Source organism: Panthera tigris, chromosome A2 (assembly GCF_018350195.1).
Source record: "Panthera tigris isolate Pti1 chromosome A2, P.tigris_Pti1_mat1.1, whole genome shotgun sequence".
NCBI classification, from domain to species: domain Eukaryota; kingdom Metazoa; phylum Chordata; class Mammalia; order Carnivora; family Felidae; genus Panthera; species Panthera tigris.
The window spans coordinates 133,806,771-133,826,510 of NC_056661.1; the positions used below are offsets into that span (position 1 = coordinate 133,806,771).

The 19,740-nt window shown below is 41.2% G+C and overlaps 1 protein-coding gene across 1 annotated transcript in view; it reads left to right on the plus strand.

The window, feature by feature from the left end:
• Window positions 1-19,028, plus strand: part of MET (MET proto-oncogene, receptor tyrosine kinase) — a 145,732-nt gene extending 126,704 nt beyond the window's left edge. The window contains exons 21-22 of the transcript XR_006212123.1: window positions 12,758-12,970; window positions 17,448-19,028. The gene's annotated coding sequence lies outside the window, so the exon portion shown is untranslated. The remainder of the gene's footprint in view (window positions 1-12,757; window positions 12,971-17,447) is intronic.
• Window positions 19,029-19,740: the final 712 nt, after the last annotated feature.

Genomic DNA, 19,740 nt, shown 5'->3' on the forward strand with positions numbered 1-19,740 from the left:
GAAATTGAGAGATTTCTCCTTAGACACATAATAAGTCCAAGCGTGTGTCATATCAAAAAGGCATGACCACAGGGGCGCCTGGGTGGCTCGGTCGGTTAAGCCTCCGACTTCGGCTCAGGTCACGATCTCGCGGTCCGTGGGTTCGGGCCCCGCGTCGGGCTCTGTGCTGACAGCTCAGAGCCTGGAGCCTGTTTCAGATTCTGTGTCTCCCTCTCTCTCTGCCCCTCCCCCGTTCATGCTCTGTCTCTCTGTCTCAAAAATAAAAATAAACGTTAAAAAAATTAAAAAAAAAACAAAACAAACAAACAAAAAAACCCAAAAAGGCATGGCCACATCTGTCCCATGTCTGAAATTCTGGAGAAAAAAAATGAAAATGGAAAAGGGCAACTCTTTATGTTGATACTGTGATGTTCAGCATACACTCTGCCAAAACATTCTCTGCGGGGATTTCATAAGATGAAGCAACATTAAGTTCTGACCTGTGCTCTGCAATACAGTTATGAGTTAAGTAAGAATCTAAACAAGACATCCTTGGCCTCAGATGCTCCTTGAAAGAGCATTTCAAAAGAAAATGATTTCAACTTGCTTTTCTAAGATTGGGTCTAACTTGAACGATAGGAAGACCACCAAGTCGCAGCTGGAAGAACGGGACCCAAGGGCTGGCTTAGTCACTTTTTAATAGCCAGCATTTATTGAGGAATTACCTTGTGCCACACATGATACAAAATGCTTTCCATGGATTAACACATATGATTCTCACAATAACCTGATGAGGTACATGCTATTATTGCCCCCATTTTATAAATGAGGAAAATGGACACAGAGACTTAGGGAACTTGCCCAAGATTACATAGCTAATAAACAGCCAAACCAGGAATCAAACATAGACGGTGTTCCTCTAAGAACCCAAGCTTTTAATCAACGTTCCATAAGTGGATAACCTTGAGCCCTTTTCTTCCTAAGACTCAGATAACTTATCTCAAATATGAGGGTAATAAACCTCTTCTACCTATTTCCCCAGGTCATTTTGAAGAGTGAGATCATTATATGCACAAGTCTCAGTAAGTGATAAATCATTACAGTTTTCAGGGTTTTTTCCTGGTTCTCAGAAATGAGAAAGATGAATTCTAAGTGAAATTTTAAAGTAGATGTCCCTTTTTAATAGAAAGATTGACACTTAGGCAAGTCGCCTGGCATTGACCCTACAACACTGTTGCACTTTGAAGCTAGGTATGATGTCCTTTTGGTAGAAAATGTGAGTGTAGCATGTGGACTGCGAAGAGTCAGGGCTATAGGTCCCACACTGGTTTCAGCCCTTATCCACTCGACAACATAGTCGCTTATCCTTCATTCTTCCCTCCTGTAAAACCTATTCCCTGTCTCACAGGCCATCTAAGTAGCACACCTAATGTGCTTTGCAAACTACCAACCAACAAGCTATTGTGTGTTTTATTGCCCTGTCAGACAACTGCCATGTACAACTTAACCCAGAGTCAGAGAAGGAAAGGATATCACTGGCAGGGAGATGGCCCCAGTTACCTTGGTGCCTCAGATTCCCTCACCCCCATGTTCTGGGAGAGCCTGACGTTGATGACCACGGGTTTTGTCATTTTATTTTTCAGCCACACTAGACGGGGGCTGTTTCTTTCCCTTCAGTGCCTGCCACCCACGGGGAAATTACCTGCTCGTTAAACCTTTCATTCAAGTACCTATATGTTTATTGAGCATCTCCCATGTACCTAACATTGTGCTAATTGTGGTGAACACTGGGGATACAACAGTAATCAAAATAAAGCCCCTGCCTTATGGAACTGACATTCTAGAAGGAGGCATAAACAGAAAGTAAGCAAACAAAAAAATTAAACAAATGATAATAACATGAGCTAAGTGCCAGAAGGAAACCAAGAGTCATAGTGAAATGATGAGTGGGAGGGATCCACTTTGATTGGGGTAGCAGTAAAGATGCCGAAGATGGGGACAGGCAGACAGATTTAAAGTCTCTCTTACAGGCAGAACCAACATAGCTTGACAGATCTGATGTGAGGGGTAAGCAAAGAGAGAATTAGAAGATGACTACCAGATTTCTGCAACAGACAACTGACAGGATGGGAAATTGGAAGAGGGGTTGTGGAAGTCAAGATATATTGGCAAATGTTGATTTTTAAGTGCCTGTAAGCCATTTAAATATCAAGTTGGGGGTATTTGGGTGGCTCAGTCGGTTAGGCGTCGGACTCTTGATTTCAGCTCAGGTCATGATCCCACCATTTTTTAAAACAAGCCCTGCATCGGCCTCCACGCTGACAGTGTGGAGCCTGCGTGGTATTCTCTCTATTCCTTTCTCTCTCTGCCCTTCCCCATGCATGCTTGCATGTGCTCTCTCACTCCTTCTCTATCAAAATCAATAAATAAACTTTTTTTTAAAAAAATGTCAAGTTGGAAGTATGATTCCAGAGCACAAAGGAACGTTTTGAAGAGAAAAATTGGGATGTAATGAGCTTATCAATAGTACTTAAAATAATAGGAATCCACATTATGAACTATTTGATGTTACCTTTCCCTTGGTTATTGACATTTTAATTAATAACAGAGAAGTCTGAAAAACTTTCAAGAATGGATTTTTTTAATCCCTCAGGAAAACTATTTCTGGTCAGAAATCCAGAGGGCATCTCTGGAAAATCACATCAGTGGGGTGATCTGCTACTATGGTAGAACTATGGAGCAATGGAATGAGGCTCTGTGGCTTTCAGGACATTTCTTATCCTTTTCATCTTCTTCTTTTTTTATGGGGGGGAGGGGTACAAGTGAACAAGGGCAGAGAGAGAGAGAGGAAGAGGGAATCCCACGAGGAGCTGAGACAGAGAAACAGAGGGAAAGAAGCATTGTTCACCCAAAGCAGGGCTCAAGCACCTGAAGCAGGGCTTGAACCCACTAACTGTGAGATCATAACCTGAGTCAAAGTCAGATACTTAACTGACTGAGCCACCCAGGCACCCTCACCTTCTATTTAATTATCTAAACAGTGAAAATTAAAATACCTACTTTGTATAATTGTTGTGAGAATTATAAATACTATATGCAGAAATGCCTAGCACAAGATAGTGTTCAGAAAATATTAGCAACATCACACTTCTCTTCTTCCTTGTACTGTTAGAATATCTTAAAAGACCCAACCTGTATGTCCACACTTCATTTTCTCAATTCACTCTAATCAAGTTTCTTTTTTTTCTTAATTTTTTTTAATGTTGATTCTTGAGAGACAGAGAGAGACAGAGAGAGAGCGAGCATGAGTGGGGGAGGGTCAGAGACAGAGAGAGAGGGAGACACAGACTCCGGAGCAGGCTCCAGGCTCCGAGCTGTCAGCACAGAGCCTGAAGCAGGGCTCGAACTCACGAAGTGCAAGATCATGACCAGAGCCAAAGTCAGACACTTAACTGACTGACCTACCCAGGCGCCCCTCCAATCAAGTTTCTTATCTGTCCACTCCACTGGATCTCCTTTTATCAAAGTCACCAGTGGCATTAAGTCTGTCCTCATTTTGTACCACATCTTCATGGCATTTGACCCAGGTGATCACCCCTCCCTCAGTGGTTAGCTTTCTTCTTGTGACTTCAGTGACACCATACCATCCTGGTTCTATCTATGTCACAGAAAACTCCTTCTCAGTCTCCTTTGTTGGATCTTTTTTCCCAGCTCAAATCCAATTATCTCAGGTTCGGTCCTGGAGCACCATTTCTTTTGTGGCCTCACTCCTTCCAAAGTAATATCCAGTCCTGTGGTTTTAAATACATCTATACATCTACAATATTCCAAATTTACATCTTCCCTTGAATTCCAAATTCACATATGCAGCTACTCACTTGACATCTTCATGTGATAAGCACCTTAGGTTTAACAAATGAAAAATAGAACTCTTGACCTCTCCCACTCAAGCCTCCACCATCTTAGTAAAAGTGCATCATCATCCACACAGTGGTACTCTACCAAAATCACCCTTCAGAACATGCTAATGACTCCATTTCCAAAATATATCCACAATCGGTTTCGTCTGTGCTGCCAAACCCCAAGACCAGGCCACAGTTGTTTCTTACCTGGACTACTGCTCAAATGGTCTCCAAGACTCCACTACAATCCATTCTTCCATTGTAGCCAGAGTGAGCTTTTGGAAACATAAATCAGGCCATGTCACTTTCATGTCTAAAATCTTCCAATAGCTTCCCATCGCATCTAGAAAAAAGTCCAAGTTGTTTACCATGGTTCATTGAGGTTTCCATGATGGAGCTTCAGCTTCTGCTCCAACCCATCTCATTCTACTCACACCTTTAGCACACTACCAACCGCCTCACCAGGCTTCCTTCTCTCCTCTGCACGTGTTTCCCCTTCAGAATCTTGCCCTAGCTATATCCTCCACCTGGAACCCCTTGCCTCAGATCTTTTCTTGGCTGACCCCTTATCATCGTTCTGCAAGGCCTTTCCTGATCACCTAGTCTAAAATAGCACTCATCCCCTCAGTCATGCTCTGTCACATAACCCTGCTTTCTTTTCCTTTGGTGATTTATAACTATTTCAAATTATTGTTCATCTGTGTGTTTACTTCTGTATTATCTGTCTCCCCTCCATTTGATTATAGGCTCTAGGAAAGCAAAGTCTGATCTCTTTTATTCATCCCTGTGTCCTTAGAATGTAGACAGAACCTGACACACAATAGAAACCCAAGAATATGTGTCAAAGAGTGAGTGAATGAACACCACTTACTATTGTTCTGCCTATGTACAAACTGAGACTTGGGTGCTATGGAATACCGTCTTCTACTTGGTTCAACTTTTGCTCCTTGGCCCATTCCTTCTACTTTATCTAAATGCCTTCTCCTCTCATTCTCTGCTTCACCCACATTTCAAATGTCAGTATTTCCCAAGGCTCAACTAGTTATTAAATGTTCTCTTTTAAACATCTCTTATTTTTACCTCATCTTCTCCTGCCTGTGTTGACTGCCTTACCTCAGGCTCTCATCATGTTTACACTCACCTTAACACTAAATAGTCTCCTACTTGGTCTACCCCCTCTGGTGTCACCATTCTTAAATCCAATATCCACTTCTCATAACATGCGCATTTCTGTTAATAGCTTTCAGAGATTCTGCCTTTTCTACAGACTCCTAAGTAAGATGGAGAAAGGTACCCTGGGACTGGATCCCCCTGCCTTCCATGAGCATCACAGTTCATGACTTCCTCAGATGTCAGTCCAGTCCAAAATGACTTTTAAATGTTCTCCAACTTTCACTTCTTTGCTCTGGTGTAGACTGTTCCTTCTGCTAGAGCTGCCTTTCCATCCCCCTACCACTCCCATCTGTGTGTTAAAATCATAATCTTCCTTCAATACTCAACGCAGCGACCTCCTCTTCTGCAAGATCCTCTCCAGTCTATCAAATCCACATTGGTCCTTTTTTTGCCGTACTGTCCCTTTAACAAATACATACTTTTGTTACTTTTCAAGCTATGTGGCAATTATTTATTAGCTTGATACATATTGTCAGCTCAATAACAGGAACTATGTTTTATCTTTGCATCTCTAGCACTCTGCCTGGAATATAATTCAGTGTCATTAGTAAACATTTGTTGATAAAGAAAAATAAAGAAACTAAAGACAATGTATTCGGCCACTTAATAAACATGCATTATAAACAGTAAGTTGTATATCCAAATCATTATTTTAAAAGCAGGTTGTACACTATTACTCTTCAGCATTTACTAGAAAGGAATGACAGAAGAATAAAAATTACATACAGTTAAGCCGTGAATAAGGCGGGGGTTAGGAGAGCCAACCCCTACACAATGGAAAACCCATGTATAAGTTGACTTCCTGAAAAGTTTATTAATAGTCTACTGTTGACTGGAAGCCTTACCGATAACATAGACAGTGGATTCACACATTATTTCATGTTATATTATTATATACTGTATCCTTACAATAAAGTAAGCTAGAGAAAAGAAATGTTATTAAGAAAAATCATAAGGAAGGGGCACCTGGGTGGCTCAGTCGGTTAAGCGTCCGACTTCGACTCAGGTCATGATCTCACAGTTCGTGAGTTCAAACCCCACATCGGGCTCTGTGCTGGCAGCTCAGAGCCTGGAGCCTGCTTCAGATTCTGTGTCTCCCTCTCTTTCTGCCCCTGCCCTGCTCACACTCTGTCTCTCTCTCAAAAAAGTGAATAAGCGTTAAAAAAAATTTTAAAAAAGGGAAAATCATAAGGAAAAGAAAATACATTTACAATATTATACTATAAAAAATCCACGTATAAGTGGACCCGCACAGTTCAAACATGTACTGTTCAGAGGTCAAGTGTATTCTGAAACCCTGCTTAACAATTTAGGTCAAAGCTCAGAAACTTGGAAATCACAGTTTTGAGAACTTTTTGTCACCCCTGTGCCTCTTCCCTCCATTTGTCCCTTTGAAAATGGCCAGTTAACAAAATATTTGTCATGCATCTTATAATTGCTTTGATTAAAAAAAAAAAAACAAGCCAGCAGTCTGCTTATTATGAGAGCTCTAGGTTATTTTGGAATTCCTGAACCAAATATACAAATCAGTTCTTTTAATAGTCCTTGGAAATACAGAGCAACCGAGCAGATGCTGAAAGAAAGGGAAAAGCTTGATGTTCTTTTGGTGGGGCCTGAAAATACCATGAACGCTAATAACCGCTAGAACTGTTGGACTGCAGTCAGTGTTAACAGTAGAAGTACACTATAAACATAAGCCTCTTTTTTTTTTTTTTGGCTTGTATTCTCTAAAAATATGTGAAAGACTAAAATAGGATATACATCGAAACTGTACTATAAGGCCTCTGCTGCTCAAAAGAAAGCAAAACAATCTTCCCTTTCTCTTAAGGCCGATCCTACCTACCACTAAAATTAGCATATCATCTTTATAAAACCCCTGTTAAAAAGCACGTAGGAAGGTTTCTTCCATGAAAAAATTAATTCTCATTACTCGGTTGGTTCTACTGGTTTGTCAGATTTTCAAAGAGAGAGCATTCCCCAAGAGGTCAGAAGGATAAGAAACAGGAAGTTGTTGATAGAAAAGCCCGAAAAGGGAAGGACAGAACTAGAAGCAAAATTCAGTCTGCTTTTGACTAAGGCAGGCCCTGGTGTTGGCATAATGATGTGGTGGTTAAAGTTGCACTAGAAAGAACCAGAGCAAAGGCTTCCTAAAGGACACTGGGCGAGAGTTAGGCTTCAACCTCAGGACTCTCTGGGGCTCAGTCCCCACAGAAAAGCAGTCTTTGTTTTGTGCTTAGCTTGCAGTGACCAAGTGAGAACTCCTGAGCTAATGAGCTACAAAAGCATCGTGGACTAAAAGCACTATATGAGGCTCCTAGCTGGGGCGGGCTTCAGGTGTAGTGTCTCCTGTGAGTCTTACCAGACAAGACCACCCTGCACTTGAATTTTTTTTTAATTTTTTTAACGTTTATTTATTTTTGAGACAGAGAGAGACAGAGCATGAATGGGGGAGGGGCAGAGAGAGGGAGACACAGAATCTGAAACAGGCTCCGGGCTCTGAGCTGTCAGCACAGAGCCTGACGCGGGGCTCGAACTCACGGACCGCGAGATCATGACCTGAGCCGAAGCCAGCCACTCAACCCACTGAGCCACCCAGACGCCCCTGCACTTGCATTTTTAATGAAACATGTGAGAAAAGTCTCAAAAAAACAAGATTTCCTACTAAAATGTCAGAATTAGGGGGGGAAACCACAGTATTGAAATGTTTTGCCAGCAGAAATCTAAGAAACAATGTAAAACACAGAGTTCTTTAACTGTACCAGAGTGGAATAGACCCCATATCCAACAGACTCCAATAAGAACAGCATGAAGTCAACGGAAATGCTACAAGATCAGAATGGTAGGTTAGAAGGACCATGAGGACCCATCATCCCTGAGGTAGAAACAAGTGGCAATGTCGGAGGCAGGAAGTGGAGAGATTGAGGGCTGACCAGCAAGAAGTTGTTAGATTAAATAAATTCTGGTTGCTAGATACAGAATAGATTCTAATATTGTTATTAAGAGTAACTACCTACTAAAGCTTTTATTTATAAAGGCACATTAAAGGTTTAAAAAAGCTATTACTAGCTACCTGGAAAAAAACCTGCTTTATAATAAATTACATATATAATAATATATATATAATATGATACATAACAAATATATATATTATATATAATTATATATAAGATGCATAATATATATTATATATATATATATTATATATATGAAAACTACTTCACAATAGTAAATTGATGGTACCAATACTTATTACATCAGCATCTCTCAGTATTTACTTTTTTAGGGCTGTCCTAAAGTACCACAAACTGAGTGACTTAAAACAGAAATGTATTTTCCTACAGTTTGAAATCAAGGTGTAAGCAGGTATATGTTCCAAGACTAAGCAGAATCCTTTCCTGCCTCTTCCCAGCCTCTGGTGGTCCTTTGTTTCCAGCTACATTGTTCCATCTCTGTGTCTATCATTATGTGGTGTTTCCCTGTGTATCTTTCTTCACATAACATTTTCCTTTTCTTTTTTTTCAACGTTTATTTATTTATTTTTGGGACAGAGAGAGACAGAGCATGAACGGGGGAGGGACAGAGAGAGAGGGAGACACAGAATCGGAAACAGGCTCCAGGCTCTGAGCCATCAGCCCAGAGCCTGACGCGGGGCTCGAACTCACAGACCGCGAGATCGTGACCTGGCTGAAGTCGGACGCTTAACCGACTGCGCCACCCAGGCGCCCCATCCTAACCAGGATGATAAGGACACCAATCATCCTGGTTTAGGAGCTACCCTAATGACCCCACCATAACTCAATTGCATCTCCAGAGACCTCATTTCCAATTAAAGTTATAATCACAGGTGCTGGTGCTAGGACATCAACATATCTTTTTGAGGGACACAATGAAACTCCCACAACAACCAAGATCCTTTCCTTTGATCCAGCCTCCAGTGGAATCTAAAATAGGCCAAGACCTAAAGTAAAATTGTCCCAAGATCTAAAATAAATTTATCCCACAAACCTTGCCACTTTTAAATGTAAGCTGACATTTGTCTTTTACCTTAACTAAAACTAATATCTACTAGGTAATCTTATGGCATTAATCTTATGGGATCCATTTCTAAAGTACCTTTACTTTTGATTAACACATCATGTAAGTGGATAAATACGTGATACATTTGTAATTCTTTTGTTCTATCTGTGTGTCCCATTCTTGTATGTCTATATTTGACTATGAGCTCCCAGGAGGCAATGACTGATTAATGCTTCCTGCCCTTTTTTCCTGTCAAGCTCTTTAGAGGAGTTCCTACAGCAGAATTTTTTGGATTCCCAAAGATATAATTCTTTCTTACTTTGCAGCCTGGCAAGGTTGACACTGAGTCAGGGTGGGTTCACATGCAGCCACACACTGTATTTGGAACCTCTTTCTACCTTCTAACTCGGACTTTGACCTAAGTACTCTAAATGTAACAGACTCTCTACTTCTTGATGAGGAATTTTATTTCAGATGGCCCATTGCCCTTTCTTTAATCTGGCTTCCCTAAACCCATCCTCCTGTGAATACATCAAATATTTCTCTATATGACTGAACACCAAATATGGCCATGAGGCAAATTCTTTCCACTGACACTCTGGGGAACCAGACAAATTAAGACACATACACAAAATTTGTGTAAGTGGCCCCGTGAATATTTCCTTCATCATCATCATTATCATAATCATCCCAGTCATTGTTAACATTTATTGAGTGCTTGACAGTTATTTTCTCATTAAAATCCCCCATAAAGGAGGTACTTTATTACCCCGATTTAACATATATGCATAAGGAAAACTGAGGTACAAGGACATTAAGTAACTTGTCCAAGGTCACACAGCTGCCAAGTGGCAGAGCACAGGACTTCATGGTGTCTGAGGAAGCTTTATCTGCTTGAGGACACAGGACTCCAGGAGCCTGTTGCCTAACTTGACGCACTTGCAGCTGGTAGCCGGGGCCCGTGTTGCAAAGAAAAGTCATATGTATAAGAAGAAAAGACCAGTAGTGTGGTATTGGCTACAGGTTATAAAGTAGTTAGTAAACTCCTATTTCAGTAGGGAAGCAGTGCTTAGGCAGAAGTGGGGAGAGGAAGAAAAATGAGTGACCTCAAATGGCGCTCTGAGAACGCGCTCCTTCTCCAGACAACTCCAGCTTGCTCTTTGCCTAATTAGATGTGCTTTTTCTTCTTTGTTCTTACTTCACTTTACTTCTAAGGAATAATTTAGGTACTTAATTATACCAAAAATGTCATGCGTGAACCAATACATAATAATTAGTAGGAAGGTGGAGAAAGAGGGAAAAGAGAAATACTAAGGTTAAAATAATAGGAATATTCTTGCTAGAGAAAACTGAAAGGAAAGGGGAGGAGAGAAGAGGAAAGCTGTCCTCTGTTCTCACTTCAGGAAGTGAACAACGGCATGTAGGAGCCAGAGAAGCATGTAAACCAGTTTGTCCTTTCTTCTTTCTTCCTTCCTATTCCACAAAATGTATTTATACAATGAATTCAAAGTACCATAAGATGGAGGACCTCTTGAGAATAGCCTTGCCCAAAGCTGTCTTGATGCAGTCTTCACAAGTGAAAACTTTGACTTGGGTCTTTACACTGCTCATCTTCACCTCACCCAATCTGTTCTGTGGTGAATTTCTCCCCCCAGTGTCTTGTTATGTGCATACGTTTATATAAGTAAGCTATCTGGATTGCTTAAGTGGACACTAGCAGATGCAATGCTAAGTATAAAAGAACAAATGTTGAAGATGTTCAGATGGTCAGGATATGCCGGGAAATGTTTTGGGTGAGAGAAATCTTTTAGTGCTCCTCAAATCGTGCCACGAAGCACTGTGCCACTCTCTCTCCTTTCCAGGCCCTGATTTGATCTGCTCCCTTGACTTCAGGCAGGACTAAGTTAAACTCATTGTATATTTGACTATAGCAAGAAGTGGGCCTACCATCCATGGGTTTAATCATGATGAGCGTAGTTTTTCTAAATTGTCATGTTACATATTCAAAACTTGCAGAGAAGAAGAAAATAGTATATGTTAATCATGGCTGGTGTATATTGAGTCTCCACTGAGTCCCAAGTATGTTCTAAGCCTGTCATTATCTCAAGTAATCCTCTCAAGAACCTTTTGAAGTAGAAATTGTCAGATTTAATGTAGGAAATTGCTCATAATTGACTGTTCATAACCTATCAGAAGGACAATTTTGTATTTTAGCCTACTCTTATTATCCCATCTTACAGATGAATAAACTAAGTCTCACAGAGATTAAGGAACTTGCCCCAAATAGGTGATGGAGCCAAATATCTGAATCCAGGCAGTATGAGTCGTTTACCATAGCCAAGAGTCTTCAAAGGTCTTTGAAGGTCATAGTATATAACAGAATGCTTTAGGACAGATACATACAGATTTTTACACATATAGAAAGTCTCTGAAAAGCTTTTGTTCTTCATGTTCTTCCTCAAGGATAGATTCCCTTCTTGAATTAGTAACGCTCTTCATTTTGATATCAACTATTTAATAGAAAGCCAAAACTTTCAAAGGAAACATCACTGTAATGAAACTGTCCGTTATTCCCCCAAAGGTTCTACTCTCCTCACAATTAACTGTTAGTCACCTTTCTGGCCTTTATCACAATGCTCCTGAGGATCATCATAGAACTTTGCCACCCTAGAAATGATTCGTCCCATTAGTCTGTGCAGTTTGTTGAGTGGTTTGATTTGTAGGAAGATAGGGATTGAGTAAACATAATTTACTTGTTGTTCTAAGGTGAGATCTTAGAACAGAAAAAGAATATCAGATAAAAATTGAGGAAATCCAGGGGCACCTGGGTGGGTCAGAGGGTCATGGGATCAAGCTTCACAGCGGGCTCCACACTGAGCATGGAACCTGCCTAAGAGTCTCTCTCTTTCTCCCTCTGCCCCTCCCCCTTTACGCCCCCCCCCACACACACACACTCTCTCACTCTCTCTTTCTTAAAAAATTTTTTTCAGAAAATCTGAATAAAGCATAGACTTTACTTAAAAATAATAAATCAATGTTGGTTTATTAGTTGTCACACATATACTAATAATGTAAGATGTTAATAACATGGGAAACTTGGTATGGGGTATGTGGGAGCTCTGTACTTTCTTGGTAATCTTTCTGTAAATCTAAAACTATTCTAAAATTAAAAGCTTATTCTTTAAATAAAAGTCTATCCACCTAAACATCTCCCCTTCTGATTTGGCCTGGCCATTATATTACTCAGAATCTTTTTGAAATATTAACTTGAAAATTAGTATAAGCTGGGAAAAATGACACATTAGCATAGTTTCATTTCATATATTATTTCCCTAATCTGATTACCCCACAGTGATCCCAATTTGTGGTTTGTAGAATCCTCCTCAGAAGGCCCTAAATAATGGTAAGAGCTCCCCTAATTCATATGCCTCTATTTCTCACACAGTATGTGTATAACCCTTAGGGTCAGTAGCAATGCACAGGCAGGTAAATGAAGCCACATGGCAATTTTACTGGAACACTAGTTATGGGGTGGGTAAAAAATATAATTTAAATTTCAAAGTAATATATACTTCCTTCTGCATAAAAGTTTGGGAAGCATTGACAGGCACAAAACAATCTTGCTTAAGGACAGATGTATACTATAAACATATGTTTATATGTTCTTTATATCACTGTTTTTCAAGGATGTGTAGATGCTGCTGTGATTAATTAAACATGTTTACGTGGATAGGAAGAGGATGCAGGAGACATCCAATCTATGCAAAGTCCCACCCTCAGCACCTTGCCTCAGGTCTCCTGGTTTTGACCTCCAGCTCCTCTCCCAAATGAGTTCCCTTCTGAGTGTGAATTAGCTCTCCTCACTTGCCAACTTCCACTGCCCCAGCATCCGCACAAAGGTAGGCTTCCGAGTTCTCCCACCTGCTTGCAGTTAGTAATATTGTTCAATGACACTTGTCCATTCACAACTCACCCCAGCCCAGCTTTGCTCTCGAAACTCTTCTGTGTCAAGTTTTTGCGGCTCTTCTTAATTTTTGCCCCCAGAATCAGGATGGTAATTACCTAGGGTTAGAGTGCAGGGGGTACACAGTGGGCTTCAAAGTACTGGTAAAATATTCTTTATCTTTAGCTGGATGGAGGGTACATGAACGCCTATTTTATTGTTCTTTAAACTATATGAATGTTGTGTACATCTGTCACAAGTTGAGATCCCGGGGAAGCAGCCTCTGAGATGGGAGATTACCATGTAAGAGGTTTATTTGGGAGTGTTCTTAGAATCAGCACACCTATGGAAGGGAACTGAAGAAAGCAGGACCAGACTGGGTCTCAGTGAAGGTCACAAGCAACCACATAGAGAGTTTTGAAGCTGGAATGGCCCTTCTGAGTTGTCCTGATTTGGTGATGGGTCTGGTTTTTGTATACCTACAGTCATTGGATATAAGCCACCCTTGGGAAAAGGTCTTGACCGTGAGCAAAGCAGCTCTCTTCAGCCACGGCCATCTGCACAGGAGGCTCACAGCTGAGGACTTCTTGCTGGCCGAGCTCCTAGCAACTGGGACTAAGTCTTTCATTTGTGAATGGGACTGAGAGGCATAGCACAGTGTTCACAGTATCGTTTTATGTGTGGTATTTTCCACAATAAAAATTGTTTGCAAGAAAAGAAAGTAAGACAGGGAGGCCAAGATGTTAAAGGAAATTGTTTAGGAGTGGTACAGAATCTCAGACAAGACAGGACAAAGTCAGGAACCGAAAACAACAAGCTAAGATGAGGGATAAACTAAGCCAAGAAGGAGGAGTGTCTGTTCATGGAGTTGAACACAGGTTTTCTACTGGTTAGAGGTGAAACCAGTGAATCAGAGGTGATTTGGCAATATAACCCAGACTATTATGATTAACAGACATAGATGAGTTGGCCTCATGGGGCATGAATGAGTTTGACGACTCCCAGGACGTTTGTGTTGCATATTCAGCCCTGCTTTGTCCCCACCTGACTGTAAGGGACATGTGTGGATCAGGGCTTTTATTCTGAGTCTGAGAAATCCTGTTCATTTGACGATAGAATGAAAGGGGGGGTCCACTAGAGTGGTGACAGATACCTCGAGAATTTTAGTCTTAAGATATGTTCAAATGACAATACAAAGTCACTTTATCTTCTCTCCTGCTGCCAACCATTTCATCGTAACAAATGTTACTATTTATTAGTTATTTACTATGAAGCAGGCACTGTTTTACATGCTTTACATGTATTATCTCATTGATTTCTTCACAACAGCTAAATGGTAGGTACTATAATTATTTCCATTTTGTTGATAAGAAAACTGAGGCACAGATGAATTAAACCACTTCTTCAACACCTCCAAGCTAGTAAGTAATAGGATGAGCATTGAATTTAAGCAGCTTGGCTCCAGAAACTATTTTCTGAACACTCAACTGCTTCCCAGCTAGGAAACTGTCAATCTCAGTGGTGACAGGAGCTCTGTGTATTGCACAGCTACCTGGGCAGGGATGAGGCTTGACTAATTGGTCCAACTGCTGAGATGCAGACATAGCATCCGGGCGTGGAAAGTGTGCCTGGGTGGGGAACGCTGTGGGGTGACAGACAGCAAGAGCTCTGAGGACCCAGCTTTACCCTGGTTCACTCTCTGAACTCACAGCAGCTGGCAGGAGCTTCTCCCTGAGCCCCCAAGACTGTTCTATATCACAGTTGCTCCCCATAAGCACAAAACTGAGGAATAAGATCATGATCTGAAGTTCTTGTCTGCAGATGGATTTTGAGCTAATAGGTGAGCAATATCACTAGCGATGGAAGGATGTTAAAAATTCCTCAATTCTAGGGCGTGTGGGTGGCTTGGTCGTTAAGCATCTGACTTCAGCTCAGGTCATGATGTCATGGTTAGTAAGCTCAAGCCCCGCTTCGGGTGAGCAAGGACCCTGCATAGGGTAAGCATGAGCTCCACTTCTCTCTCTCTCTCTCTCTCTCTCTCTCTCTCTCTCTCTCTCTCCTTCTCCTCTCTTTCTTTGCTCCTCCTGGGATTCTCTCTCTCTCTGCCCCTCACTCACTTGTGCCCCCCCACACTCAAAAAAAAAAATTCTCAATTCTTGGAGAATGGAAAAGCCAAATGAAAAATTAAGGAAATAAGTGTTTTCTAAAATAAAAAATGTCAATACTGGGATGGGAACTTTTAGGACTCTCTCCATAGCACAGTGGTTAAAAGACAGACTCTGGAGGCAGACTGACTGGGACCATGGCCTAACTCCATCTGAAAAGCCAGGGACTCCGTACAAGATGCAGAAGATCTCCCTTGGACATGGACAAGATGGCACTCGCCTCATAGCACTGCCGTGTAAAATCATTTAGAGTTAACATGTGTCAAGTGTTTAGAACCAGGCCTGACCCACGTTGTTCTAAGTACCTGTGTGCTATTATTATCTCTTCCTGGGTAGTAGGACATTGTTTGCCTTGACAATTCTATTCCGGCCTTTCTTTTTTTCTCCAGGAAATCAGGGTGTGGTTCTGGGATCAAAACCATTCAGAGTAGCAAAGTGACTAACTATTCAGTCTGGAAGGAAGGCCAAGTATTCCAAGCTAATAGGCAGGCTAGTTCTTTTCTAATTCTAGAATAGGCAGGCTAGTTCTAATACCTGGAAACACATCAAAGTTTATGATTTAAAAAACAGAGGACACAATCACACTCTCTGGCTCTCTGGTTCCTTATGTGTAAGGTGGGGGGTGGGTGTGGGAGGGGATTCAGTTGTCGGGCTCTAAACTGGCTTGTGCAGAGCTGTAGGCTCCCCAGGAGGGATGGAGGAGAAGATGTGCCAGCAGGGCCCCAGGCCTCCCACTTCAACCAGTGTGGCTCCCATTGCCTCTGTTTTATGTATTTTCAGAACTGTAAGAACAAAATACCTGTAGGTGGAGACAGAGCGGAACTACAGGCCCTTGACTAAAAATGTAATCAAGTTCTTCCTGGAGTAAGAGTCTCAAAGCTCCTCTTTTTGTAATTAAGGCCATAGCCATTAAAATATTATATCCTTTTCTTTAATTCATGACAAATCCAAATGAGCACAATCTGGAAAGCAGCAGGGAGGGGAATGAACAAATTGAATTAATTCTTGTCCTGAATATTAATGTAGTGCCACAGAAAGGTGATGCTTTGCAAATTTAAGACAGTTAGAAAATATTTTTATCCCTTAACATTTAAACGGCTCTGTCTCTAAGAAGTACTTTTCTCATGGCAGATGTCTGTCAGGCAGGCCCACCGGGGTTGGCTTCTTTGTTAGACATAGTAGGCACAGTGCTTAAGGCCCATGATACTTTTAGGGCCCCACAGAAAAGTTTTAATTTTCATTTCTTTAAATATAAGAAAATATATATAGATTACTATATACAATAATGAATTCAGCCTGGATTAATTCATCTTTGTACCAGCACAATCATAAAATATAATTTCTAACTTTTTTTTTTTTATGGAAGAAGGAATCCACAAAGGCAAACATGTCTGTAGCCCACTAAAATCATAAAGCAGCCCTGAAGCCTGCAGCGCACAGATGAGGTCACAAAGGGGACGTGGTGTGCAGGGTCCAAGCCCAGCGCCCACTCCACTTTAAGTGCCAAATCCGCATGATGTGTCTTGGAATTTAATCATGTCATCTGCCTTCCCTGTTTGTCCTCATGAACCCTTCCCTACTGTGTTACAAGAACTTCCCTATTCAAACCGTGGTGGCAGGTCAACCGGGTGAGAGCATCAGCAGGGACTTGTTACAAACTTTCAAACCCCTCCCAAGACTTCATGAATTAGAAGCTGCCTTTTCACAAGATTCTGAGTGAGTTATAAACACATTGAAATTTGTGACGGTCTGGACCTGAACCAGCTGATTCAGACGTCAGGAACTGAGGACTGGAGAGAGAGAGAGAGAGAGAGAGAGGCTGACCCTGGCACCAGGTTAATGCCTGAGGGTGACTGAGGGATCTCCTTAAAAAGACAGTGGAAGCACAGGTAAACAGGAGTAATGTGAGGGCAGGGGAGCCAAAAAGGAAGCTAGAATAGAATTCAAGGGAAGCCGGCAGAGAGATTTTGCCTTTACTGTGCTTTTCCCTTTGGACTCTGGAAAAGGTTAACTTCTTCTTTTTTTTTTTTCCATTAGAGCATTTCTTTTTTTTTTTTTTTTTTCAATATATGAAGTTTATTGTCAAATTGGTTTCCATACAACACCCAGTGCTCATTCCAAAAGGTGCCCTCCTCAATACCCATCACCCACCCCCCCCTCCCTCCCACCCCCCATCAACCCTCAGTTTGTTCTCAGTTTTTAAGAGTCTCTTATGCTTTGGCTCTCTTCCACTCTAACCTCCTTTTTTTTTTTTTTTTTTTGGAAAAGGTTAACTTCTATCTGCTCAAAGCCTGAACATGTGACCACCGGCATGCTGGTGCTCCAGAAGCTAAAGGAACAGTGCAGTGGAATAAACACTTACTGTCACCCATTCTCCTCCCCAACCTGGGCCCAGTCAAGGGCATCACATCCCACCAGGGCCTGTGCCCTGAGCTGTGACCAGGTGACCGGTGGCAAACAGAACTGTGGTGCAAGGCATCACCAGAATCAATGCAGGAGATCAGGGACAGCAAAGAGCAGCTTCCAGTTAACCACCTGAACAAGAATGTAAAACGGAAACATCTGCTCTCCCACTGTGTCCTAGACCAAAGGAGGGGGATTGCTGCTAGCTCTTAGGTTACAGTAAGGTTTCATTTAAGTTTTCTTCATATTAAGGACATGGTTACGTTGTTTTTAAATGTCAGAAAACTCTAAACCAAAAGTACCCTCCAGTACTTCCTTTACTATGTGCTTTCTTTACTACGATCAGCAATCAGTTCAGTTTTATTGTTTTAGTTCATGTATTGAGTGAGGGTCACATCATCCTTTGACAGCCTGAACCCAGGTCTCTGTATGAATATAACTTCCTTAATCAGTTGCAGATGGAGAAGTTTAGTTGACTAGTTACATAGAGAAAGAGGCCATGAGAGAGCCCTGACATTCTTACTAATGTTTGCAGCAGCTAGGGGAAGAAAATGAATAGAAAAATCCTGGGTTTCAATGTCCAACTCTCCTTGGATTGGGATGTCCATTGGACTCTCTCCATTTCACCAAGCACATTGGTTACTTCTTGTGGGAGAGAACCCCGGAGAGAGCAGAAACGAGAGGATGGAGAGAGGAAGTGGAGATAATGCTCCAAAACAGTTTCTTCCAGAGATTGGAGGCTAATCTCCCCCAGAGAAACAGGAGGGAGAGAGAACAAGGTTCCCCCGAATGTTCTCTTTACTAACAGCTTTGCAAACTGTTTACAGACAGAAGATACAAATACTTAAACAATTGAGAAATACTAATAGAGCAAAATAGTCTGAGAAAGACAATGTCATTGGGAGTCATATAGAGGGAAGAATTTCATAGAGAAGATAAAATTTGAGATGACCTGGGAAAGACGGAGTAAGTTCATCAAATATGAGGGGTTATCAAGCACCATCACGTAAGGCAGTGGGTGCTGGGCTCTATAAACAGAGATAAGTAAGTCACTATCTCTAAGTTCTGGAAGCTCATGGCCTGAGTCAGTGGCTTTGCAAATGTAGCTGTGCATTAGAATCATCTGAGGAGATTTTTAAAAATACATATAATCTTGATTTAATTTATCTGGAGTAGATTCTGGGTATCATTATCTTTTTAAACCTCAGGTATAGGCAAAGAGTTCATAAAGAAGACAAAAAAGATAACAATAAAAAATTTGGACTTCAATGAAGTCAAGATTTTACAATCATTAAAGAGTTAAAATACAAACCACAGACTGGATGAAGATATATATTAGCAATGAATATATTCAAGAACTGGAAACAATACAAATGTCCCTCAATAGGAGAATAGGTAAATAAATTGTGGTACACTGATACAATACTACACACAATAAAAGAGAAACTACCTACACACAGAACAAAATGGGTGAATCTCAAATTTTACTGAGTGGAAGAAGCCAGAGACAGAAGAGTATATATTGAATAATTATTAAAATTTCAACAGGTAAATCTAATCATGGCAATCCAAGTTATCTTTTGATGACTTAACTGAGAAGGAGCACAGCAGAACTTTCTAGGTACTTAGAGATGTGGTGTGTGTGTGTGTGTGTGTGTGTGTGTGTGTGTGTGTGTTAATCCTGATCTGGGTTGGTAGTTACAAAGAGTATGTGCAAGGGCAATTCTCAGAGAGGAATACAGTTGTGAACCATCAGCAACCAACATCCCCAGCATCTGGGGGAAATAAAGGTCTTAATACTGGGAGGAAGATTTGGGCAAAGCATCACAGCAGCCCACTACACCAGGTGATTCTAATGTGGACCCAGGACTGAGAGCTATTGGTCTAAGTCAGTGATTCTCAAAGCATGGTCCCTGATTGGCAGCATCAGCATCACCTGTGTACTTGTGAGAAATGCAAATTAGTGACTTCTTCTGAAGCAGAAACTATGGGGATAGAGACTGGTGATCTGTGTTTTAACAAGACCTCCAGGTAATTCTGAGAAGCACTAAAATGTGAGAATGACTGGTCTAAGAGGTTTCACTTGAGAGTGGAGAAGGGCTTTCAGAGAAATGGAAGAAAACATAACAATGTCACAAAGCAAGTCAGGTATAACATG